This window comes from Clarias gariepinus, chromosome 11, assembly GCF_024256425.1.
Source record: "Clarias gariepinus isolate MV-2021 ecotype Netherlands chromosome 11, CGAR_prim_01v2, whole genome shotgun sequence".
NCBI classification, from domain to species: Eukaryota; Metazoa; Chordata; class Actinopteri; order Siluriformes; family Clariidae; genus Clarias; species Clarias gariepinus.
Window position 1 is genome coordinate 7,484,375 of NC_071110.1, and position 27,165 is coordinate 7,511,539.

The window sequence follows — 27,165 nt, forward strand, 5'->3', positions numbered from 1 at the left end:
GCATGAGCTCTGTTCATGCTACCAATTACCCATGTTCACCAACATTCTTGAAATAAAGCCAGCTTGAGATTGACACCAAACATTACATATCTTACCCACTCATTCCTTCCTGTATCTAATAAAAAGGTTTGTAAATGCTGATTACACCTTGAACGTTATGCAGATTAATTAAACATGTACACAGGAATAAAAGGACCTGAGTAAATATATGTAAATACGTTTTGCCCTACTGGCACACTTTAAAGATGTTTAAAATAGTGTCCATGCCGTATGCCTTTGTTCATGGAAAGGCATGTCTTCCAGAGGTCAAGAGACTGTCCAGGTGTGATGAGGCCTCTTCCTCCCCAGCTTGGGGTGGAGCTGTAAAACTGTCTTCTTTGTTTACCGGATCGCCGATTTACACCCTCAGTTTCGGGGTCTACTTCAAAGCATCTGGCCTTGTGAAGTTTCTTAGTTTTACAGACGTCCCCCTTAAGATAGCAAACCAGATAAGGTTATCAGGATGGTGCCATGCATGCTGGAAGAGGGTGTTCAGGAATGTGATCCATTGACTGTTCTCTCTATGGGAGCCCTGTTATTCGCTACATATCCCCCTTTTTGCTCGGTGAAGTTCCATTCGCGAACATCAGCGGGCACTGGAAGTAGAAACATAGAGAGAGAGAACAGGCACACACAAGACACAAACAACACCTCCATAACCAACTGAATCATGGTGCATAACCTAGTTACCTCGTATGGTCTGGTTACGAACACTTAAAACGACATGGGGTGCTTTTGGCTAGGCTTTATCCCAAATTGGGTTGTTTCGATTGGCTGACAACGATTTACTTTCACTTTGGGTGGAAAGAGTCAACCTAATTTTTGGGAGCTGTACTCAAGCTTGGTTAAGATAATTCCCTGATCAAAGAAAGAGAAAACGCAGGGGGAAAAAATAGACAAACACAAAGAGAAAGGGCCACAAGGACACAAATAGGTTGAGGAAACTAAACTAGTGTCGCATGTGTGGAGCAACTCCTCTCTACTAGAGGTTGGGCCTAGCAGTGCAGACAGAGGAGGGTGATTAGGTGTTTGTTTACAAAAGTGAATAAAATATCTGTATGTACCTTCCTAGAAGGACCAAAGTATGTTACTGTGGTGAAAGGTATACGACAGTTGATCTGTGTCAGTGGTCTGTTCTTCCCCCCTTTTCAGTTTGGAACAACTCTTTAATCATCCTTCTCATCAGTTCTTAAAAGTCTTGACATTGGTGATGTCTTCAGCTCATTTGTGGCTTGGGCTTGAGCTGGATTAGCTTAGACTTTTGACTAGTTTCTTTGTTGAATCATTGTTCTGATTCAAGGTCAGAAATCTTTGTTGAGAGCTTCCCGGAGCAGATGGTAGTCAGTCTTTGGGTGAGCTGCACACTTTAGGTCGCTGCACACTTTTGGTAGCTGCACACTTTAGGGCTATATGTTGTTCAAAGCCAGAGTTTACCTTGGTCAGTGATGTGAAGTCTCTTTTCTAGATGGAGATCACTTTTCATACATAAGTCTGGAAATCTTGGCTGCCTGGCAGACGTGGCATAAATTTATCAAGGTGCCTGGCGAGTTGGTCAAGTTCTGAGCCATGCGATGCTCTGTGGCTGGAGGGAGCAGGTTCCCAGTGTTCTGCCATGAGGTAGGGTTCTTTGAAGGGGGCTGGGGGATGCGTCGCCCCGCCCGTCGCTTCTTCCACTACGTATCGGTCCAAGAACAGGGGACCTGGTCCTGCTCAACAGGGTTAAGATGCATGCATGTCGTTACCTTGACGGATCGTGGCACCATTCACAGGCGGGCTTGAGTTCCTCGGTGACGCTGTAGGACTCTTCTTTGCTATGGTCCATCTGTCGCATGAGGTAGCTGAGCTCGTTCCTTGCTTGTCCAGGTGAGTTTTGAGGGCTTTAATTCTGCCATTTTTCTCCCTGGGGTCAGACGTGGCCTTTTCTAGTAGCTCTTTTGCATACTGCAGCCTGTCGGAGAGATCAGCGTAGTTTGCCTTGCCTTGTTCACTTTCACGTGTAGTAGTTGCCAGAATTGCTTGCAGCACAGTGATTTTCACTTTGTCCTGCTCTACCTCGTCACCCCCTTTCTGTCGCTCCTGAGCTTCCAGTTTCAGTTGCTTGATGCGTTGTTGCACACGCCAGCTCCTGCTGTAGATAGGCGGCGTGCCTGTTGCGCAGCATTAATGCGTCAATGAGTGTGTGACATAAGGAGTCGGTGATGTTGGACAGTTCATTGGGACTATAGCACTGACTTGGGTCTTGTCTCATACGGCTCATTAAGTTGTCATCTAGCTGGTCTGGCGTCTGGTACTTTGGTGTTTCGGCAGCCTTAGGTAGGAAGCTGTCGGTTGCAACACTTGTCCATGTCTTCAGATCTTTTCAGCGACTGACAGGTCTGTGGTGCGAGACATGTTTTGCTGGGGTTCTAGAACCACGACTGACACAGATGTGAGAGAAAGAAACAAAACAGAAAAACAAGAGAGAAAAAAAAAAACAACAGACACAGCAAACAGATGTGTAAGTGTGGGCTACTGCCGAGTGTGGTTCTCTGTGACTGTAATTTTCTACTTTCCTATAAGAGGAGGTTTCTTTTTTGTGTAAGGAAAGGTTAGAGCTAATGTTAAGCTGAGGAAAAACAAACAGAAACCGCATTTCTGTGGCAGAATAAGTTTAATACCAAATTTTGTTTTTCCCTCCCCCTTTTGTTTTTATTAAGTTTGATTTGGAAGGGTGCTCCTAAGTAAAGGGGTTTCAAGATAGGGGTTTCTCAGTATGTGATTAGTATTTAAGATTTTCTCTAGGCGAAAGAAACAATAACAATGACAGTATTGGTTAACTCAGCATTAGGGTTGACAACCATATACAGATTGAAACACTTTTAAACACGTCTTCAAAATTTTATGGACGGTTTCCTAGTTGACCTGCTTTAACCTTGGCTAGGTAGGATCCCAGCACGACAAGGGAAGGTACGGTGAGAGTCGGGCGCCTTTGAACTTAAGAATTCACGCTTCAACAATATGTAACGTTTCTACCGTTCTCTGCTCTTGTGACTTTCACAGGTACGATCCTAGAATAGCAGCAGTAGTCAAACCAGGAGAAAAACTGAGGAAAAGAGAAAAAGAAAGTGTGGGGTTTCCTACCAATGTGAGGACACTTAACAGGGTTGACCAAGTTAGTTAAAACTGGGTGACAAAAGCCCTGGTGGATAATGCGAAAACTTTCAAATTTGAATTTCTAATTATGAATTATAGCTAATGATTGAGCATTAATTAGCACTAGAATTGGTAGGAACAATTTGTTATTAACTCCATTGATCGTCTATCATTAAATTAGAGACCCGACTTCTAATTTATTACTTAATTTAAAAGAATTATGATAGTCGATAATCAATTTTTAAAAGATGTTTATCATCAAAATCATATAAGTAGTTACAGTTACAGTGTACAATGAACACCGAATCTGTAATAATTTATAAAATTTAATTAAAGTTTTAGATTAAAACAATTAGACAATGAGCAACATTTCAGGATGTCACCAAAATCAATGAAATTAATTTTGCTTAATCCATTACGTATAGGTAAAGTAATAAAGAGGGGGTCAGAAGAGAAAAAGGAAAAAGACCCACTGGTGTGAGTTAAAGTTGGGTGTAAAGAGGTTAGGCCACTAACAACTTTCGAACAGTGCATTCACAACTGAAAGATGCTATGTGCTAACCGCTAGCCTTAAATGCTACTAGCACAGATGCTACATGCACACAGGCTACAATGTAAACGCGCTAGGTTTGCTAACTGCTGTAGCTCATTCTAGGCTTTGTTTACAACTGGTATTAAATAGCGCGGGCGGACTGCGCTTGCGCACTTAAAAGTTATCCCGGAAGAGGTTGTTTAGAGTTTCCGGGTCACAGTCGTCGCTATGGTTACGTACACTTAAACGAGCGTGCTAGTTCAACAGTTATGGGTGGTCAGTGACAATGGCAGCGCATTTAACAATGAACAACCCGAACAACACTAGTTAGCTCCTTATAGCTGGACGACTTCAACTCCACTCGTTAAAGTAGGGCACACAAATTAGTTGGTACTACATTTAAGACAACAATGTTGCTGAGATCTCGGCGGATCTCAGCCCTTTGTCAGACAAACATACCGACATTAAACACAAAAACAAACGTGGCTTTTAACCGCACATTTTACTTGAGTAAATTTTCAAGTGGAACATCGCACAGGCAGATTCACTATTGAGACAAATTAGCTGCACAAAGGTGTGTGTGGCAGGGTTTCTTCGCTGCATACACACTAAGAATTACAAACAGGGTTTCTTCGCTGTTTGTTACACACTAATTTGACTTCAGGGTTTGTGCAAATTAGCTGCACAAAGATGCGTGGCAGGGTTTCTTCGCTGCCTACACACTTACAATTAAAAACAGGGTTTCTTCGCTGTTTTTATGATAATATAAGGCCTTTAAAAGATGATAAGAGGAACATCGCTCAAATCAATCTTTATCGCGGTGAAGGAAGATTTCTTCGTTCCAACAGGCGATTTTAATAATATTAAAATGTAAAGAGATTTCTTCGTCTTTACAGTACAAGTTTAATATTATAAGCTGCAGTTTACTTTAACATATAGCTGAGCTTGAAAATAAAACAAGCATTTTAGCGCTCGCTATGAAGGCCTTTAAAAGATGATAGAAGGAACATCGCTCCAATCAATCTTTATCGCGGTGAAGGAAGATTTCTTCGTTCCAACAGGCGATCTTTATAGTATTAAAATGTAAAGAGATTTCTTCGTCTTTACAAGTTTACTTTAACCATTAACCATGACTAAATGTCGGACAAATAGCGGCTGTTAAAGTACAATACTAAAGGTGGTTTTGACCCATCCAATCACGAAAGTAAGTTCGTGTTGCATTTCATTCATTCACACAGTAGTGTGCCGCGAGACAAGTTTGTATACAGTATCGCAAAAATCTGTTTCTCCGCATCTAATCTATTTCTGGACAATAGAAGAGATACAGTGAACGGTCTTGGTTGTATGGATTTTTAAGCCAAACAATGCCTGCATTCTCCACCATAATATATGTAGCGTTTTAACGTTATAATGACAATGAAAAGCTGCCGGCATTCTCCACCATAATATATAGGTAGAGTTTTAACATAATAATGACCATGAATAGTTTCCGGCATTCTTCATCATTAATATGTAGGGTTTACATAATCAAGACAACGAATGACGGTTGCATTGTCCACCAATAAATATAGACATTTTACTGTGAACACAATGCCAACGCATCCGTCATCATTAATAAGTAATGTTTAGCTCTGGGTCAGAGTTGTATCGAATCTTTAACGATTCGGTTTAATTTGATTAATTGAATCAAAATTTATTACGTACACTATATTGACTACCCGTCCAGCGTTTAGCACAATTTAGTGTATCTTACTAGTTCTGGTTATCACATGGCCAACAGCTATAACACAAAATCTAGTATTAAGCAATTTATGAGCAAGGTAACACGATCTGGGCAAATGTTTAGACTTTAAAATACATGACCAAGACAACAGTACTTTATAAAGAAACGAGAATTTATTTGACTAATCTACGATACATGAAACTACACTACTTGAACGCACGCGCACACACACACACACATACACACAAACAATTTGGCAAGTGAAAATGAATGAAGTTATTCTAGTACTGGTTACTAGATCAACGAAAGTCACAAGAGCAGAGTCTTGGGTTCAATCTTACGGTTTAGTTATGAAACGAGCACCAACTTCAGCAAGGTATGCAGCATTGTTTGTTTACTTGCGTTACGTTTCGTTCTCATCCTTTGGTTCACCTTCAACGAAGGGAATCACGGCGTTGCTGGTTGGTTGGTGCGCTGTTGTAGAGATGACGTCAGTCAGGAAAGCCCTTCGGTGAGGCGTTGGTTGCCTGGTTACCGATGGCTGCGCTCTGGAACTTCTCCTGAGGTTTCCTTCGTTGCGGGACTTTGGAGTTCTGGCACGAAGTCTCGTTGAGAGTTCTTGAAGAGCGGATGACGCCAGCAGCGGCGGCTCAGCGCCCGCAAGGGCGGAAGCCCGAGCTGCTTGGAAGATGTTGTAGGTTGCAGTTGTGATGATAACTTCTCTTCTTCTTCTCTGTGGACTTCCTGAGGGTTTTTGTCCCTTGGGGGTCAGTCCGTCCCACAGGTGATTCATCCAATCGGATGTGATTGCAGGGCTTAGCCACACCTCACGTGGTTCCTCCTTCCATGCATAAATTAGCCGGGTGTTTCGGCTGTCACGTGTGACCCATCCGGTTGGAGTTTTTAATACTTTATAAAAAGTAATTTTGCATGAGCTCTGTTCATGCTACCAATTACCCATGTCCACCAACATTCTTGAAATAAAGCCAGCTTGAGATTGACACCAAACATTACATATCTTACCCACTCATTCCTTCCTTTATCTAATAAAAAGGTTTGTAAATGCTGATTACACCTTGAACGTTATGCAGATTAATCAAACATATACACAGGAATAAAAGGAACTGAGTAAATATATGTAAATACGTTTTGCCCTACTGGCACACTTTAAAGATGTTTAAAATAGTGTCCATGCCGTATGCCTTTGTTCATGGAAAGGCATGTCTTCCAGAGGTCAAGAGACTGTCCAGGTGTGATGAGGCCTCTTCCTCCCCAGCTTGGGGTGGAGCTGTAAAACTGTCTTCTTTGTTTACCGGATCGCCGATTTACACCCTCGGTTTCGGGGTCTACTTCAAAGTATCTGGCCTTGTGGAGTTTCTTAGTTTTACAGACGTCCCCCTTAAGGTAGCAAACCAGATAAGGTTATCAGGATGGTGCCATGCATGCTGGAAGAGGGTGTTCAGGAATGTGATCCATTGACTGTTCTCTCTATGGGAGCCCTGTTATTCGCTACATATCCCCCTTTTTGCTCGGTGAAGTTCCATTCGCGAACATCAGCGGGCACTGGAAGTAGAAACCTAGAGAGAGAGAACAGGCACACACAAGACACAAACAACACCTCCATAACCAACTGAACCATGGTGCATAACCTAGTTACCTCGTATGGTCTGGTTACGAACACTTAAAACGACATGGGGTGCTTTTGGCTAGGCTTTATCCCAAATCGGGTTGTTTCGATTGGCTGACAACGATTTACTTTCACTTTGGGTGGAAAGAGTCAACCTAATTTTTGGGAGCTGTACTCCAGCTTGGTTAAGATAGTTCCCTGATCAAAGAAAGAGAAAACGCAGGGGAAAAAAAAATTAGACAAACACAAAGAGAAAGGGCCACAAGGACACAAATAGGTTGAGGAAACTAAACTAGTGTCGCATGTGTGGAGCAACTCCTCTCTACCAGAGGTTGGGCCTAGCAGTGCAGACAGAGGAGGGTGATTAGGTGTTTGTTTACAAAAGTGAATAAAATATCTGTATGTACCTTCCTAGAAGGACCAAAGTATGTTACTGTGGTGAAAGGTATATGACAGTTGATCTGTGTCAGTGGTCTATTCTTCCCCCCTTTTCAGTTTGGAACAACTCTTTAATCATCCTTCTCATCAGTTCTTAAAAGGATTGACATTGGTGATGCTTCAGCTCATTTGTGGCTTGGGCTTGTGCTGGATTAGCTTAGACTTTTGACGAGTTTCCTCGTCGGATCATTGTTCTGATTTAAGGTCAGCAAATTCTTTGATGAGAGCTTCCCGGAGCAGATGGTAGGTGAGCTGCACACTTTAGGTAGCTGCACACTTTGGGGCTGGATGTTGTTCGAAGCCAGAGTTTACCTTGGTCAGTGATGTGGAGTCTCTTTTCTAGATGGAGATCACTTTTCATACATAAGTCTGGAAATCTTGGCTGCCTGGCAGATGTGGCATAAATTTATCAAGGTGCCTGGCAAGTTGGTCAAGGTCTGCGCTGTGCGATGCTCTGTGGCTGGAGGGAGCAGGTTCCCGGTGTTCTGCCATGAGGTAGGGTTCTTTGAAAGGGAGCTGGGGGATGCGTCGCCCCGCCCGTCACTTCTTCCACTACGTATCGGTCCAAGAACAGGGGACCTGATCCTGCTCAACAGGGGTAAGATGCGTGCACGTCGTTACCTTGACGGATCGTGGCACCATTCACAGGCGGGCTTGAGTTCCTCAGTGACGCTGTAGGACTCTTCTTTGCTATGGTCCAGCTGTCGCATGAGGTAGCTGATCTCGTTCCTTGCTTGTCCAGGTGAGTTTTGAGGGCTTTAATTCTGCCATTTTTCTCCCTGGGTTTGGACGTGGCCTTTCCTAGTAGTTCTTCTGCATACTGCAGCCTGTCTGGGAGATCAGCGTAGTTTGCCTTGCCTTGCTCACTTTCACGTGTAGTAGTTGCCAGAATTTCTTGCAGCACAGTGATTTCCACTTTGTCCTGCTCTACCTCGTCACCCCCTTTCCGTCGCTCCTGAGCTTCCAGGTTCAGTTGCTTGATGCGTTGTTGCACACGCCACTCCTGCTGTAGATAGATGGCGTGCCTGTTGCTCAGCTTGAGGCGACAATGAGTGTGTGACGTAAGGAGCCGGTGATGTTGGACAGTTCATTGGGACTGTAGCACTGACTCGGGTCTTGTCTCATAAGGCTCGTTAAGTTGTCGTCTAGCTGGTCTGGCGTCTGGTACTTTAGTGTTTCGGCAGCCTTAGGTAGGAAGCTGTCGGTTGCAACACTTGGCCATGTCTTCAGATCTTTTCAGCGACTGACAGGTCTGTGGTGCGAGACGTGTTTTGATGGGGTTCTAGAACCACGACTGACACAGATGTGAGAGAAAGAAACAAAACAAAAAAAACAAGAGAGAAAAAAAAACAACACACACAGCAAACAGATGTGTAAGTGTGGGCTACTGCCGAGTGTGGTTCTCTGTGACTGTGGTCCTCTGGTGGGCACGCTACTAACTGGGAGTTTCTGTGGGAAGAGCTAGTGAACACACAGTTAGCATGGCTAGAGAACCTATGCAGAAAAGAACAACAGCACAGAGCAAGGGAAAGAAAAGTCATGGTAATTTTCTACTTTCCTATAAGAGGAGATTCCTTTTTTGTGTAAGGAAAGGTTAGAGCTAATGTTAAGCTGAGGAAAAACAAACAGAAACCGCATTTCTGTGGCAGAATAAGTTCAATACCAAATTTTGTTTTTCCCTCCCCCCTTTTGTTTTTATTAAGTTTGATTTGGAAGGGTGCTTCTAAGTAAAGGGGTTTCAAGATGGGGATTTCTCAGTATGTGATTGTTATTTAAGATTTCCTCTAGGCGAAAGAAACAATAACAATGACAGTATTGGTTAACTCAGCATTAGGGTTGACAACCATACACAGATTGAAACACTTTTAAACGCGTCTTCAAAATTTTATGGACGGTTTCCTAGTTGACCTGCTTTAACCTTGGCTAGGTAGGATCCCAGCACGAAAAGGGAAGGTACGGTGAGAGTCGGGCGCCTTTGAACTTAAGAATTCACGCTTCAACAATATGTAACGTTTCTACCGTTCTCTGCTTTTGTGACTTTCACAGGTACGATCCTAGAATAGCAGCAGTAGTCAAACCAGGAGAAAAACTGAGGAAAAGAGAAAAAGAAAGTGCGGGGTTTCCTACTAATGTGAGGACACTTAACAGGGTTGACCAAGTTAGTTAAAACTGGGTGACAAAAGCTCTGGTGGATAATGCGAAAACTTTCAAATTTGAATTTCAAATTATGAATTATAGCTAATTATTGAGCATTAATTAGCACTAGAATTGGTAGGAGCAATTTGTTATTAACTTCATTGATCGTCTATCATTAAATTAGAGACCCGACTTCTAATTTATTACTTAATTTAAAAGAATTTCAAAATAATAATGATAGTCGATGATCAATTTTTAAAAGATGTTTATCATCAAAATCATATAAGTAGTTACAGTTACAGTGTACGATGAACACCGAATCTGTAATAATTTATGAAATTGAATTAAAGTTTTAGATTAAAACAATTAGACCATGATCAACATTCCAGGATGTCATCAAAATCATTGAAAGTATTTTTGCTTAATCCATTAAGTATAGGTAAAGTAATCAAGAGGGGGTCAGAAGAAAAAAAGGAAAAAGACCCACTGGTGTGAGTTAAAGTTGGGTGTAAAGAGGTTAGTTCACTAACAACTTTCGAACAGTGCATTCACAACTGAAAGATGCTATGTGCTAACCGCTAGCCTTAAATGCTACTAGCACAGATGCTACATGCACACAGGCTACAATGTAAACGCGCTTGGTTTGCTAACTGACGTAGCTCATGCTAGGCTTTGTTTACAACTGGTATTAAATAGCGTGGACTGCGCTTGCGCTCTTAAAAGTTATCCCGGGGAGAGGTTGTTTAGAGTTTCCGGGTCACAGTCGTCGCTATGGTTACGTACACTTAAACGAGCGTGCTAGTTCAACAGTTATGGGTGCTCAGTAACAATGGTAGCGCATTTAACAATAAACAACCCGAACAACGCTAGTTAGCTCATTATAGCTGAACGACGTCAACTCCACTCGTTAAAGTAGGGCACACAAATTAGTTGGTACTACATTTAACACAACAATGTTGCTGAGATCTCGGCGGATCTCAGCCCTTTGTCAGACAAACATACCGACATTAAACACGAAAAAAAAAAGGGCTTTTAACCGCACATTTTACTTGAGTAAATTTGCAAGTGGAACATCGCACAGGCAGATTCACTATTGAGACAAATTAGCTGCACAAAGGTGTGTGTGGCAGGGTTTCTTCGCTGCATACACACTAAGAATTACAAACAGGGTTTCTTCGCTGTTTGTTACACACTAATTTGACTTTAGGGTTTGTGCAAATTAGCTGCACAAAGATGCGTGGCAGGGTTTCTTCGCTGCCTACACACTTACAATTAAAAACAGGGTTTCTTCGCTGTTTTATGATAATATAAGGCCTTTAAAAGATGATAAGAGGAACATCGCTCAAATCAATCTTTATCGCGGTGAAGGAAGATTTCTTCGTTCCAACAGGCGATTTTAATAATATTAAAATGTAAAGAGATTTCTTCGTCTTTACAGTACAAGTTTAATATTATAAGCTGCAGTTTACTTTAACATATAGCTGAGCTTGAAAATAAAACAAGCATTTCGCGCTCACTATGAAGGCCTTTAAAAGATGATAGGAGGAACATCGCTCCAATCAATCTTTATCGCGGTGAAGGAAGATTTCTTCGTTCCAACAGGCGATCTTTATAGTATTAAAATGTAAAGAGATTTCTTCGTCTTTACAAGTTTACTTTAACCATTAACCATGACTAAATGTCGGACAAATAGCGGCTGTTAAAGTACAATACTAAAGGTGGTTTTGAACCATCCAATCACGAAAGTAAGTTCGTGTTGCATTTCATTCATTCACACAATGGTGTGCCGCAAAACAAGTACGTATACAGTATCGCAAAATTCTGTTTCTCTGCCTCTAATCTATTTTTGGACAATAGAAGAGATACAGTGAACGGTCTTGGTTGTATGGATTTTTAAGCCAAACAATGCCTGCATTCTCCACCATAATATATGTAGCGTTTTAACGTTATAATGACAATGAAAAGCTGCCGGCATTCTCCACCATAATACTGTGTATAGGTAGAGTTTTAACATAATAATGACCATGAATAGTTTCCGGCATTCTTCATCATTAATACGTAGGGTTTACATAATCAAGACAACGAATGACAGTTGCATTGTCCACCAATAAATATAGACATTTTAATGTGAACACAATGCCAACGCATCCGTCATCATTAACAAGTAATTTTTAGCTCTGGGTCAGAGTTGTATCGAATCTTTAACGATTCGGTTTAATTTGATTAATTGAATCAAAATTTATAACGTACTATATTGTCTACCCGTCCAGCGTTTAGCACAATTTAGTGTATCTTACTAGTTCTGGTTATCACATGGCCAACAGCTATAACACAAAATCTAGTATTTAGCAATTTATGAGCAAGGTAACACGATCTGGGCAAATGTTTAGACTTTAAAATACATGACCAAGACAACAGTACTTTATAAAGAAACGAGAATTTATTTGACTAATCTACGATACATGAAACTACACTACTTGAACGCACGCACACACACACATACACAAACAGTTTGGCAAGTGAAAATGAATGAAGTTATTCTAGTACTGGTTACTAGATCAACGAAAGTCACAAGAGCAGAGTTTTGGGTTCAATCTTACGGTTTAGTTATGAAACGAGCACCAACTTCAGCAAGGTATGCAGCATTGTTTGTTTACTTGCGTTATGTTTCGTTCTCATCCGTTGGTTCGCCTCCAGCGAAGGGAATCACGGCGTTGCTGATTGGTTGGTGTGCTGTTGTAGAGATGACGTCAGTCAGGAAAGCCCTTCGGTGAGGCGTTGGTTGCCTGGTTACCGATGGCTGCGCTCTGGAACTTCTCCTGAGGTTTCCTTCGTTGCGGGACTTTGGAGTTCTGGCACGAAGTCTCGTTGAGAGTTCTTGAAGAGCGGATGACGCCAGCAGCGGATGACGCCAGCAGCGGCGGCGCAGCGCCCGCAAGGGCGAAGCCCGAGCTGCTTGGAAGATGTTGTAGGTTGCAGTTGTGATGATAACTTCTCTTCTTCTTTTCCTGTAGACTTCCTGAGGGTTTTTGTCCCTTGGGGGTCAGTCCGTCCCACAGGTGATTCCTCCAATCGGATGTGATTGCAGGGCTTAGCCACACCTCACGTGGTTCCTCCTTCCATTCATAAATTAGCCAGGTGTTTCGGCTGTCACGTGTGACCCATCAGGTTGGAGTTTTTAATACTTTATAAAAAGTAATTTTGCATGAGCTCTGTTCATGCTACCAATTACCCATGTTCACCAACATTCTTGAAATAAAGCCAGCTTGAGATTGACACCAAACATTACATATCTTACCCACTCATTCCTTCCTGTATCTAATAAAAAGGTTTGTAAATGCTGATTACACCTTGAACGTTATGCAGATTAATTAAACATGTACACAGGAATAAAAGGACCTGAGTAAATATATGTAAATACGTTTTGCCCTACTGGCACACTTTAAAGATGTTTAAAATAGTGTCCATGCCGTATGCCTTTGTTCATGGAAAGGCATGTCTTCCAGAGGTCAAGAGACTGTCCAGGTGTGATGAGGCCTCTTCCTCCCCAGCTTGGGGTGGAGCTGTAAAACTGTCTTCTTTGTTTACCGGATCGCCGATTTACACCCTCAGTTTCGGGGTCTACTTCAAAGCATCTGGCCTTGTGAAGTTTCTTAGTTTTACAGACGTCCCCCTTAAGATAGCAAACCAGATAAGGTTATCAGGATGGTGCCATGCATGCTGGAAGAGGGTGTTCAGGAATGTGATCCATTGACTGTTCTCTCTATGGGAGCCCTGTTATTCGCTACACATGTTTACGAATTATGTTGCCCAGAGGAAGCATGTAAAGGGAAAAAAGCAGTGGGCCTAAAACAGAACCCTGTGAAACACCAAACTCAACGCTATTCTCGGACTCAGAGTGCTTCGCGCCCAGCTCGCTTTCTTTAAAAAGAGAAATCGCGAGCTGCGGCTCCCTCCTGGGGATTTGCCCCTTTCTCTCGCGCTCTCGCCAGATCAAGAGGCTCTTGCGTCTGCTTTTCAAGCGCGCCTCAGCAGCTAGTGGGGAAGGCTTTCCAAGCAGTGGGTCAGGCTGGTGCTGCCCTGCACACCATGGCGGTTCTGCACCTGCTGAAGGACTTGAGCATTGGCGGGTCTATCAACGAAGGGGCGTTTTCAAAGCTATGCCAAGACATCTGTGGCTCAACCTCCTTGATGCCCCCATCATATATATTTGGCGACGCTGTCAACACCATCACCACTAGGTTTCAGGAGGTAAAGCACTACGAGGAAAGGTTTGTGAGGTTTCTTCCCCACCGTGCTCAAGAGTCGAGGCTGTCGGCCACCCAGTCATAACCAGGTCAGGAGTTTGGTGAGTCGAGCACCCTTTGTCGCGGTGGTGGTGTCGCCACTATCTACAATGATGTACTCACTGTTACTCAGAAAATAAGGCCCAGGTTTAACTCATTTGAAGTGCTCATCATTAATGTTGCGCTTAATGAAATACATAATAAACCCGCGCTATATTTTACAATGGCCACCGTGTACAGACCCCCAGGGCCATATGTTGAATTTCTTAAAGAATTTGGACATCTGCTATCAGACCTATTGGTTAACTCTGACAAAGTGTTGATAGTAGAAGACTTTAACATTCATGTAGATGATGCTAACGACACTTTAGCCCTCGCATTTATGGATTTACTAAATTGTAAATCCTTTGGGGTTAAACAAAATATAAATGGAGCAACTCATGCTAGATTTAATTATATCCCATGGTATAGATGTCTCTAATATAGATATTTTACCTCAAAGTGATGATATCACAGATCATCACCTACTGATATATAATCTACCCGTAGAACAGATTAACGTGGGGAGACACGGCTATCGATTTGTTAGAAATATGAATCAGACTACCAAAGACAGATTCACAAGTAATCTGCCGGATCTATTCCAATTACTTATTAGACCCCTAAATGCAGACGATCTAGACGAAGTGACTAGCAGCATGGCCACTATTGTTACCAGTACATTAGAAACCAGTGTTGCGACTTTGGGCTTGGTTTTTTGTAAAGTCGCTTACAAATATTGATAGTCGCGGGTCGCGTTTTTTTGGGCTTGTTTCTAAAGTGTAGTTGCTTATTTGGGCTTGATCCCAGCTCCATAATAAGTTGTCAAGCAGATATTTTCTATATGTTATTTAAACCATAGACAGATATAAACAATTTAAACGTAGGAGTTTGTAGACTGTTCCCTCTGTCCCTCCCCTTTCCCCATACACACAGGAGACAGCAGTTTTTTCCCACCCACATCCTGCTTCTAATTGGCTCTGACCCAGATGGCAACGAGTACTAGCCAATCATAGGCAGGGCAGGGCAATCTGTTTTTTTCTGGTTAGGAAAACGTCAGTGAGTGAGTGACGTTTAAATGAATGCGCGCGAGTTGTGACTGATGGTGACTGACTGGATTGTAAGATAGTTTTTTTGGAGGAACAAATGCCCGGGACAAAGTGGGCGAAATACGGCAAGAGATATAACAAAGACTGGGAGAAAGAGAAAGGAGTAAAAGAATGGATTCAGCCCGTCGCGGGGGATGACTCAAAAGCACTGTGCAGAGTATGTAAGTGTGAAATACGTGCACACCACGCGGACCTCGTACAACATGCAAGCACAGACAAACATAAAAAAAATGCAGCACCGTTCTCCTCAATGAGGCTTACGGACATTGGGTTTGCGGTCTCCAAACAGAACGAATCGAGACAGAGAGCCGAGCTGAAGGTAGCCACCTGTTATTCTTCATATATATGAGGCTGAAGTGTTATGAGTCTTCTGTTTTTGGGTTATAGTTATTTAAAAATGGGATCTTCTGCAGTCCCTGCAATAATAAATAAAGAATTTGTGAATTCAGTATGATATTTATTTGTGTGTGCACATTTTTCTAATGTTTTTCAAATGTTTTCTAATGAAGTTTTCTAATGTTGAATAATGTTAAAACGTGGTTTAACTCCCTCTTGTGGTCATTGTCCTGAAGGTCAGGGGGGAGAAAAATAAATAAACTACTGTTTTGAATCTGTATCCACAGTTTAAAATCCGTCCCCATGGATTGTAAAACTGCACACAGTTTATTTATTTTTCTCTTCCCTGAACCTAGGGGGACTCCGTAGAAAAAGTCGCTTGTTTTGGGCTTGTTTTCACAGGCCTGGTTGCTTATTTATCTCGCAAGATCTGGCAACACTGTTAGAAACTGTTGCTCCCATCAGATTAAAAAAAGTTAGAGATAAACACTTGCTCCTTGGTACAATAGTCATACTCGCACCCTAAAGAGAGCAACCCGTAACCTCGAGCGAAAATAGAGAAAAACTAAATTAGAAGTTTTTCGAATTGCGTTTAAAGACAGTATGTGCAGCTATAGACAGGCTCTAAAAACTGCTAGGACCGAGCATCTTAGCCAACTGATAGCAAAAAAACAAAACAATCCCAAGTTCTTATTTAGTACAGTGGCTCGCCTAACAAAAAGAAGCAGAGAGTACTCCACAACATTTTAGTAGTGAGGACTTTATGGACTTCTTTAATAAAAAAAAATCGATAGCATAAGGAAGAAAAAAATGGAGGTTCAACCTCTAATAGCATCTCATGATCTAGTTCAGCCTAAAGTTTCACATTTAGTTTTTCAGTGCATTACAGGTGTAGGACAGGGAGAGCTTTATAAACTTATTATCTCAGCTAATTCAACAACGTGCATGTTAGACCCAATCCCAACAAGATTTTTGAAAGAAGTGATGCATACAATTGGAGAGACACTTTTAAACATTATTAATTCCTTATTATATCTAGATCACGTCCCTAAACCTTTCAAGTTGGCAGTTATTAAGCCGCTACTTAAAAAATCTAATTTGGACGCAAATGAAATAAATTATAGGCCGATTTTAAACCTCCCCTTTATATCAAAAATATTAGAAAAAGTAGTATCAGCTCAAATATGCACATTCTTGCAGAAGAACAACATCCTTGAAGAATTTCAGTCAGGTTTCAGGCCCCATCATAGTACAGAAACTGCACTAGTTAAGATTGCAAACGACTTGTTTTTAGCTTCGGACCAAGGCCATACTAGTCTTGCTTGATCTTAGTGCTGCATTCGACACTATAGATCATAATATTTTCATTGATCGCTTACAAAATCACATACTGTAGGTATTCAAGGAAAGGCATTAAAATGGTTTAGATCATACCTGTCTGATCGATACCATTTTGTAGATCTAAATTGAGAGCTGCCTGGTGTAATGCCAGTGAAATATGGGGTCCCACAAGGGTCAGTTTTAGGACCTCTGCTGTTCTCAATATACATGCTTCCATTGGGTAACATCATTAGAAGACATGGGATTAGTTTCCATTGTTATGCTGATGATACACAATTAGATATCTCAACAAAACCAGACGAAAAAGTTGTCTAGATTAACCGAGTGTGTCCAGGACATAAAAGATTGGATAACCAATAACTTTCTTTTACTAAACTCAGACAAGACAGAGATATTACTCATCGGCCCAAAAACCAGCACACAACAGCTTTCACAATTCAGCCTGCGTTTAAAAGGATGTACTGTTACTCCTAGCTCAACAGTAAAAGACCTGGGCATAATATTAGACAGTAACTTGTCCTTTGAAAATCATATTTCCAATATCACAAAAACAGCCTTTTTCCATCTTAGAAATATCGCCAAACTTAGGAACATCTTATCCGTATCTGATGCAGAAAAGCTAGTTCATGCATTCATGACCTCCAGACTGGACTATTGTAATGCATTACTAGGTGGTTGTCCTGCATCCTCAATAAACAAGCTTCAGTTAGTCCAAAAAGCAGCTGCCAGGGTTCGCACTAGATCCAGAAAATATGATCATATAACCCCAATATCATCATCACTGCACTGGCTAGCTGTTCAGTTTAGAATTAATTACAAAATAGTATCACTTACATCAAGGCCTTAAATGGTTTAGCTCCCACACACCTAACCAGTCTTCTGATACACTATAATCCAACACGCTCCTTAAGTTCACAAAACTCTGGACTTCTTGTAATTCCAGGAATTTCAAAATCTACAAAAGGGGGTAGGGCTTTTTTATATTTAGCTCCAAAGCTTTGGAATAGCCTTCCAGACAGTGTTCGGGGCTCAGACACAGTTTCCCACTTTAAATCTGGCATACGCGTAACTCATCCCATAACTTCATACTTCAGTACACCTATCCTGAATGGCAACTACGCTAATTCTCTCCATCTGTTCTGTACTTTTCTACCTATCCCGAGGCATCTGGAGATTGTACCAGCTTCAGTAGACAAAGGCCAACCCTGTGAGGATCCTGAGGCATCCAGAGAAAGACCAGCTCCAGCTGGATTCTGCCTTATTATGGTTGAGCTACACATCCTGCTCCTGTGCTCCCAGTGATCCAGACCCCATCTGCCCTCTGCACCTACTGACTCATCCCTATGCTGAACTGGACTTCATGTTAATTTAAAGAATTTCTGTTATATTGTACTTTCAGCTGCATAACACACATGATGTTATATCATCTCTATCTGTTCCCAAATGAGGATGGGTTCCCTGTTGAGTCTGGTTCCTCTCAAGGTTTCTTCCTATTGCCATCTCAGGGAGTTTTTCCTGGCCACTGTCGCCGTCACCCTTGGCTTGCTCATCAGAGACATTTCATTCATTCATCTCATTATCATCTAGACACATTTTTCTCACACATACACAATTTATTATTATTATTATTATCATTATTTTAATTTATCATTTTTAAATAAATTTCTTTTATTTTTGTGAAGCTGCTTTGAGACAATTACCATTGTTAAAAGCGCTATATAAATAAAATTAAATTTTATTTAACTGAATTGTAGGGACTGGGGTGCGGCTCGCCGCGCCTTACAGTCTGCCTTAAGGAGACTGGACCTGAGGAGCATCATCTCCTCCCAAAAGAAGTCCTGAGGCTGGTGCACCCAGGACTGTTAGGGCGTCTCCCCCCAGGGAGGGGTGTGTAAAATTCCAACAGAGAATAAGAACTCCTTCCTGGTACCCTCAGGAGGCCGTGATTCAATTTTCGCCACCACTGGTGTTTCAGGGAGAAGTGGTCTCCAGTGAAATTTAAGTGTTTGGTTGCCTCCTGCCACGTTTCAGGACGCCAAACATCCAACATCCCCCCATCTAGCCGAAGAGTCAAAACTTGTGCCCCTTTCAGAGAAACTGGCAGCGTGGAAGCTACTGCCGAGTATATCTCCTTGGGTTCAGAGGACTGTAGAAAGAGGCTACAGAATTCAGGTTGCACATCGTCTTCCGCATTTCAACGGCATGGTCTCCACTTTCGTGAAACTGTAACGAGCGCATCTGTTGTCACAAGAATTTCAGACTTTGCTGGAAAAAGGTGCCAGTCAGGCTACTACAGCCGGTATTTCTTGGTTTCCAAGAAAGACGGGGGGTTGTGTCCAATTCTGGATCTTCGCGGGCTGAACCGCTATCCCAGAAAATACAAGTTTAAAAATGGTGACAATCAAGACGATTGTTTCTCAAATCCAACCAGAAGATTGGTTCCTGACAATCGATCTGAAGGACGCATATTTTCATATAGAAATATTGCCACAACACAGAAGGTTCCTAAGATTTGCTTTCAGAGCCAAAGCTTACTAGTATCGGGTCCCTCCATTTGGCCTAGCCCTGTCACCCCACCCATACAGCTCCTTCTAAAAAAATTAGCATATTGTGATAAAGTTTATTATTTTCTGTAATGTACTGATAAACATTAGACTTTCATATATTTCAGATTCATTACACACAACTGAAGTAGTTCAAGCCTTTTAATTGTTTTAATATTGATGATTTTGGCATACAGCTCATGAAAACCCAAAATTCCTATCTCAACAAATTAGCATATTTCATCCGACCAATAAAAGAAAAGTGTTTTTAATACAAAAAAAAGGTCAACCTTCAAATAATTATGTTCAGTTATGCACTCAATACTTGGTCGGGAATCCTTTTGCAGAAATGACTGCTTGTGGCACTGCTGAGGTGTTATGGAGGCCCAGGATGCTTCGATAGCGGCCTTAAGCTCATCCAGAGTGTTGGGTCTTGCGTCTCTCAACTTTCTCTTCACAATATCTCACAGATTATCTATGGGGTTCATTTCAGGAGAGTTGGCCGGCCAATTGAGCACAGTAATACCATGGTCAGTAAACCATTTACCAGTGGTTTTGGCACTGTGAGCAGGTGCCAGGTCGTGCTAAAAAAATATCATCTTTATCTCCATAAAGCTTTTCAGCAGATGAAAGCATGAAGTGCTCCAAAATCTCCTGATAGCTAGCTGCATTGACCCTGCCCTTGATAAAACACAGTGGACCAACACCAGCAGCTGACATGGCACCCCAGACCATCACTGACTATGGGTACTTGACACTGGACTTCAGGCATTTTGGCATTTTCATCTCCCCAGTCTTCCTCCAGACTCTGAGTGATTGATTTCCGAATGACATGCAACATTTGCTTTTATCCGAAATAAGTACTTTGGACCACTGAGCAACAGTCCAGTGCTGCTATTCTGTAGCCCAGGTCAGGTGCTTCTGCCGCTGTTTCTGGTTCAAAAGTGGCTTGACCTGGGGAATGCGGCACCTGTAGCCCATTTCCTGCACACGCCTGTACACGGTGGCTCTGGATGTTTCTACTCCAGACTCAGTCCACTGCTTCCGCAGATCCCCCAAGGTCTGGAATCGGTCCTTCTCCACAATCTTTCTGTGTCTCACCCTCTTGCTTGAGGGTGTCAATGATGGCCTTCTGGACAGCAGTCAGGTCGGCAGTTTCACCCATGATTGCGGTTTTGAGTAATGAACCAGGCTGGGAGTTTTTAAAAGCCTCAGGAATCTTTTGCAGGTGTTTAGAGTTAATTAGTTGCTTCAGATGATTAGGTTAATAGCTCGTTTAGAGAACCTTTTCATGATATGCTAATTTTTTGAGATAGGAATTTTGGGTTTTCATGAGCTGTATGCCAAAATCATCAATATTAAAATAATTAAAAGGCTTGAACTACTTCAGTCGTGTGTAATGAATCTAAAATATATGAAAGTCTAATGTTTATCAGTACATTACAGAAAATAATGAACTTTATCACAATATGCTATTTTTTTGAGAAGGACCTGTATACAAAATTCACAAATGCAACTCTGGCTCCTATACGACTCCAGGGCATCCGGGGCATATTTCGAATTACATAGACGACTGGCTGATTTTAGCTCAGTTTCAGGAGCTAGCGCTTCGACATCGGGGATGTCATTTGTGTAGCACACTGCTCTGAGATGTGTAGCACACTGCTCTGTGCTACACATCTCACCTGCTTGGCTCGTCTGGCCCCACTCTGAGGGCTCTGTATGCACTGGTTCATGCCAGATGGACCTGCGCCCCTGCCCCAGGCACCCCGTAAAATGCTGAACCTCCAGATAGCAAACTTGAGTATATGTTCCATTAAAGAAACACTGTACTTTGAGCACCTGTAAATAAAGAACACTGTGTGTTTGTGGAACTTGATCTCCATGTTTCTCTTCACCTTGTCGAACTGCTACACACAATATTATTATTAATACTACTACTACTACTACTACTACTACTACTACTACATTAATATTAAAATATTAAACTCATGACTAAAACATAACTCAAATTATAATAGTATAAAAAAAAACTCAGCAGTCAGTTGATCTGGGTGAAGTAAGTTTAATGCAGCAACAAAACCCAAGTGAGTCAACCCAATGCCAGCTCAAGAACAGGTGTAGAGCAGACTGTTTCAAGAACAGGCAAAAAGCAGAGTAAAAAGCAATCCAATGGACACGCCTTATATACTGTTGACCAAGGAAGGGTATCAAACACTGTTTTCTAGGCGTTCCTTGACCTGAGGAACCTGCCACCTGGTCAGAATAAGAGAGGATATTATGAATACCTGGTTGTCTCGTTTGGACTATCCAACGCTCTGGCGGTTTTTCAGGCACTCATTAATGATGTCCCCAGAGACTTCCTTAACGTCTTTGTCTACCTCGATGACATCATGATCTTCTCACACTCTGAAAAGGAACACAAGCTCCACGTTTATCAAGTCTCACAATGACTGCTGTAAAACAAGCTGTACGTCAAGGCAAAAAAATAAAAATTTTACCACACCTCGACCTCCTTTCTAGGTTATTTCATCTCACTGTTGATCTTCCAAATAGACAATTAACCCTTTGGACACTTTTCATGGAGCCACTGCCTACAGTTTATCAAGGCAATCTCGATATAAGAGTGGAGGTGTTAATGTCCTGAGTGGAAGATCAGAACTGAGTAAGACAAGTTCTGAGAAAAACCCAAAGCCTGAACGGCTGTAAAAGAAACTTCTTAAGCAAAAGCACAGACAACATTTAATCACTTTTAGAGACAGACAATGAGAAATTTTCCAAACTCAGTATTTGTAGTCCCTACATCTCTAAATTCAAGGTAAAGTTGTTTGCAGATTTCTGTAGCAATTCTCTTTACAATAGCCTGTGCCCTGTAAAGCACGGATGATCTAGTTCCTTGAGATGTCATACCTATTAATATAATAATAATAATAATAATAATAATAATCATTACTTTGGTTTCTGCAGTCCAAGACATGCAAATTAGGTTAACTAGTGTTCCCAAATTGCCCCTGGTGTGTGTGTGTCCTGCAAACAAATGGCACTCTGTCAAGGGTTTACTCCATCTCTTGGGATAAGCTACATAGAATGAGCAGTATAGAAGATGAATGAATGAATTGATTGACCCTTTTGCCTAAATACAACTGTGTAATACCACGGTCATGACTTGCTTTTTTTTGTGAACCAGACCTTGTACATTAATTCCTTGCCAGGTAAAATAATTTTTAATTGCACTTTGTGCAACAGAGAGACAATGTTGGACAATGGTATTTATTTATACAATAGTTTTTCTAATGATCTATCCCACTAAGTACTTGTTGAATTAATACCAAACAGAAGAGATGGGATTTTGCATATAAACTATGTTTTCAACTCCAGCAGATTCATAGCTGCTATTTTTGTTTCATAGAGCAGGGTTTATTCCACTTAACTGTGTTATGTTGTGACTGAGAGTTCGTGGTGTTAGTGCACTGGGTGAACCCTTATGCAGAATGTCAGAGGAAAGGATGTGTGTAAGCGAGCTGTGGGGGTGCTTGGTGCAAACTTTTCAGGAATGTTATCCCGTTTGGTGATAATGTGGGTTTATTAATGAAACTAAAACACAAATGCAAACACAAATCTTATGCTTCTTAAAGCAGGACTAATCCTTTTTCTTTTCTCTATTTCTTTTCCTTATACTGGAGCAAGACTACACAACCTGGTGCTTCCTAAATGTCCGCATGTCTACTGCTTTGTTTTGGGGCATATATAGACTTGCGTCCAGGTGTCATGCATTGTTCCTAATTGCCTAATAGCCGTGTTGCCTAGTAACAGCATGAGGGGGTGGCTGCGGGTCTACCTGATTGGAAACCCATGGCTGACCATGGGTTTGCCTGTTGCAAAACGTGTGTCGTTACAAACTGGACCGATTACGAGTTTCTTTTTATTTTAATTATATCAACACAACTATTTCACTATCATTTCATATCAATATCATTTTTATCATATTTATTTTATTTAAATCTGAGACCTCATAGTATGTCAAGGGTTCATTAGATATACTAGCTTTAGACTGCATGTGCCAGGATAGCCAGAATACAAATCCCTTCCGTCACTGCACCAGTTCAAGTCATATAATCATCTGCATCTGTATCACATTATGACTAAAATGCTGTAGGGTTTCATAATGTAAACCAAGAATTCCCGCTACATTCTTTACCTTTATCATGTAGGATTTTAGCTCTGGGTCAGAGGTGAATCAAATGTTAAGGATATGGGTTAATTTGGATAACTGATTAAAATTTATGACATACACTTCATCATCCATCTGTTCAGTGTTTAGCACGATTTAGAGTATCTTACCAATTCCATTTATCCCGTGGCAAACGCTTATACTACAAAATCTGGTATTTCTTAATTATGAGCAAGGTAATGTAAGATCTGGGCAAATGTTTAAACTTTAAACTACATGACCAAGACAACAGTTTTTTATAAAAAAACAAAAAAAAATTTGACTAACCTATGATACATGAGACTACGGTACTTAACCACTTACACACACAAACAGGTTCGAAAGGTAAGAGTAAATGGATTTTTCTAGTATTGTTTCCTAGACCAGAGAATGTCACAAGAGCAGAGTCTTGAGTTTAATCTTACGGTTTAGTTATGAAACGAGCACCAAATTTCAGCAAGGTTTGAAGCTTTGTTTTGTTTACTTTCGTTATGTTTCGTCCTCATCCATTGGTTCCCCCCCCCTGCTAAAAGCTGTTTTGCTTACAGTACTGTTCAAACGTCTTGTGCACATACAAAAAAAAAATTGTCCAAAAAAAAATTCTATAAAGGGCACTAAAGAGTAATAAAATAAACAGTTTTTTGTTTAAAAAGTCTTTGCTTGAAAATGATTTAAATACATATTTGTAGAGTTTTACCAGTAAAACAGTTGGGAGGTTTTAAAAACCTGCTGGAGAATATGCAAGAGATCTTCAAGTAACTTTGTCATGCTTAAGCCTTTTTAATTTAATGTAAAACCCAATTTTTTGGGTCTAAAATCTGGTCTGGAAATAGTAAATTATTTTCTTTACAATAATATCAAACATGATATACATATATAACAAAAATTGTACTAAAGACTTTTGCATAATACAATACTATAGAATTTTATTATACTGTTAAAAGCGTATTCAAATCAATTAAGGTTTTCAATCTCAATTGGATTTAGGTCAGGACTAGGCCACTCCCAAGTCTTCATTCTTCAGCCATTTAGAAGAAAACTTGCTGATGTGCTTTGGATCATTGTCCTGCTGCAGAACTTAAGTTCGCTTCAACTTGATGTCACAAACAGACCGGACATTCTCCTTCAGGATATTTTGGTACATAGCAGAACCATCACACTACCACCACCATATTTTACTGTTGGTATGATGTTCTTTTGCTGAAATGCGGTGTTACTTTTATGCCACACATATTGGGGCACACACCTTACAAATTGTTCAACTTTTGTCTTGTCAGTCAACATGATATTTTCCCAAAAGTCTTGGCAATCATCAATGTTTTCTGGCAAAACTGAGACGAGCCTTTTTGTTCTTTTTGCTTAGCAGTTGTTTTCATCTTGGAACTCTGCCATTCAAACCATTTTTGCCAGGTTTCTTTCTTATGGTGGAGTCATAAACACTCACCTTAACTGAGGCAAGTGAGGCCTGCAGTACTTTAGATGTTGTTGTGGGGTCTTTTGTTACTTCTTGGATAAGTTGTCGCTGCGCTCTTGGGTTCATTTTGATGGGCCGGCCACTCCTGGAAAGGTTCTCCACTGTTCCATGTTTGTAGATAATATAACCTTTTCCAGACTAACTGATCTCAATTATTTTCTTTCTCATTTGTCCTATTTAACTGATTTCTTGATTGTGAACAGGTATGGCAGTAATTACGCCTGGGTGTGGCTGGAGAAAGTAACTCAGGTGTGATAAACCAGGGGCGAACCCATTTTTACACAGGGCTATGTATTATAGGGTTTTTTAATAATAAAAACCTTAACTTAAAAAAAATGCATGATGTGTTTACTTGTGTTTTCTTTGACTAATATTTAAATTTGTTTGATGATCTGAAACATTAGTTACAGACATGAAAAAGTGTGACAGACATGCAAACAAAAATAGGAAATCAGTACATATATATCCAAAGACATTACAAGATGGTGCCGGTTAGGTCGGCTGCCATCACGACTGCTCTGACCTATTTTTTTTTTTTTTGTATTTTAAGGTAATTGTCAGTACCTTTAAACCAGCAAATTCATCACAATTAAGTGCATTAAGTACGATAGAGATAGTCTTACTTCTATTGGTTTACAATGTACTCACAATATGACGTTTGTAACTCCGGATCCGAGCTGGCAGAGTAAGATCCTGAAGGAGAATAATGAACGTGACGCGGAACAGGCTGAGAGCTCGTGCACAATGCACACCTCTGCCTCGCAGCCTGCTCGCCAACGTCCAGTCACTGGGGAACAAGCTTGATGACCTCAGGGCCAGGGTAAAGTTTCAGAGAGACATTCAGTACGGCACTCTCCTCTGCTTCACCGAGACATGGCTGAACCCAGCGGTGCCGGACCATGCCATCCAGCTGTCCCAGTTCTTCTCAGTTCACCGCATGGACAGGACACGGGACTCGGGGAAGTCAAGGGGAGGCGGCGTGTGTTTATTGGTAAACAACAGCTGGTGCAACAGCGCAAGCGTTGTTCCTCTTGCACGCTCCTGCACACCCAACCTGGAACTACTGTCCATCAAATGTCATCCTTTTTACCTTCCTCAGGAGTTCACATCGGTCATAGTCAGCGCCGTTTATATCCCGCCACAAGAGGACATGGACACTGTCTTATGCGAGCTGCATGTGGCACTTACACAACACCTGACACAGCACCAGGACCCTGTGCTTATCGTGGCGGGGGACTTTAACAATGCCAACCTCAAACGTGCAGCGCCAAACTTTCCTCAGAACATCACCTGCCCCGGGACACTGGACCATTTTTATACAACGGTCAAGGACAACTACAAGGCACAATCTCGCCCTCTGTTTGGGAAACCCGACCATGCCGCCATCTTCCTCATGCCAAAATACAAACAAAGGCTGACCCAGGAAGTTTCGGTTCAGAGGGAGGTCGCACACTGGTGACAGGACGCACTCGATGACGCAGACTGGGACATGATCCGTCACAGCTACAAAGACATCAGCGTCTTTATGAAAATGGTTAGGGGATTCATCGGGAAACTAGCGGATAATACCGTAGAAAAAAACGACTATCAGAACGTTACCCAACCAGAAGCCGTGGGCTTGCATTGGGGGACATGGACACGTACAAGGCTGTGTCATACAACGTTCGGAGAAAGAAGGCGGCGAAAGAGGTGAAGCAGCACTATGGGAGAGAACTAGAGTCACAGCTCCAACAGAGTGACTCTAGGAGCCTGTGGCAGGGACTAAGAACAATACGGACTATGAAGCACCAACATCCGTTATCATGAACGCGGACGAGACTCTGGCAGATGAGTTGAATACTTTCTACGCTCGCTTCGGGGCTGCAGCTAAAGATGCTACCGATGCTAATGCTAGCGGCGCTAACGGCTGCAGACAGGAAGACACTGCCAGCACCGGAAACACGTTCAGCGTTTCTGAGCATTACGTGAGGGGAGCCTTCAGGAGAGCAACATGACCAGACGGCATCTCAGGTCAAGTCCTGACCCTGACCTGGCTGGTCAAATACATTTACATTTACATTAAGCATTTGGCAGACGCTCTTATCCAGAGCGACTTACAAAAAGTGCTTTAAAGTTTACATCATTGGATACATACTTACACTGGGTTAACTAGGTTAATAACTAAGTGCCATTAGTCCAACACAACTGGGAAGAGGTTTTT

General features: G+C 41.6%; 2 pseudogenes; both read right to left on the reverse strand.

Annotated features, from left to right (window-relative positions):
* Window positions 1-1,685: 1,685 nt before the first annotated feature.
* On the reverse strand, window positions 1,686-7,852 carry LOC128533258 (uncharacterized; annotated as a pseudogene).
* Window positions 7,853-8,081: 229 nt separating this feature from the next.
* LOC128533259 (uncharacterized) lies at window positions 8,082-26,589 on the reverse strand (annotated as a pseudogene).
* Window positions 26,590-27,165: the final 576 nt, after the last annotated feature.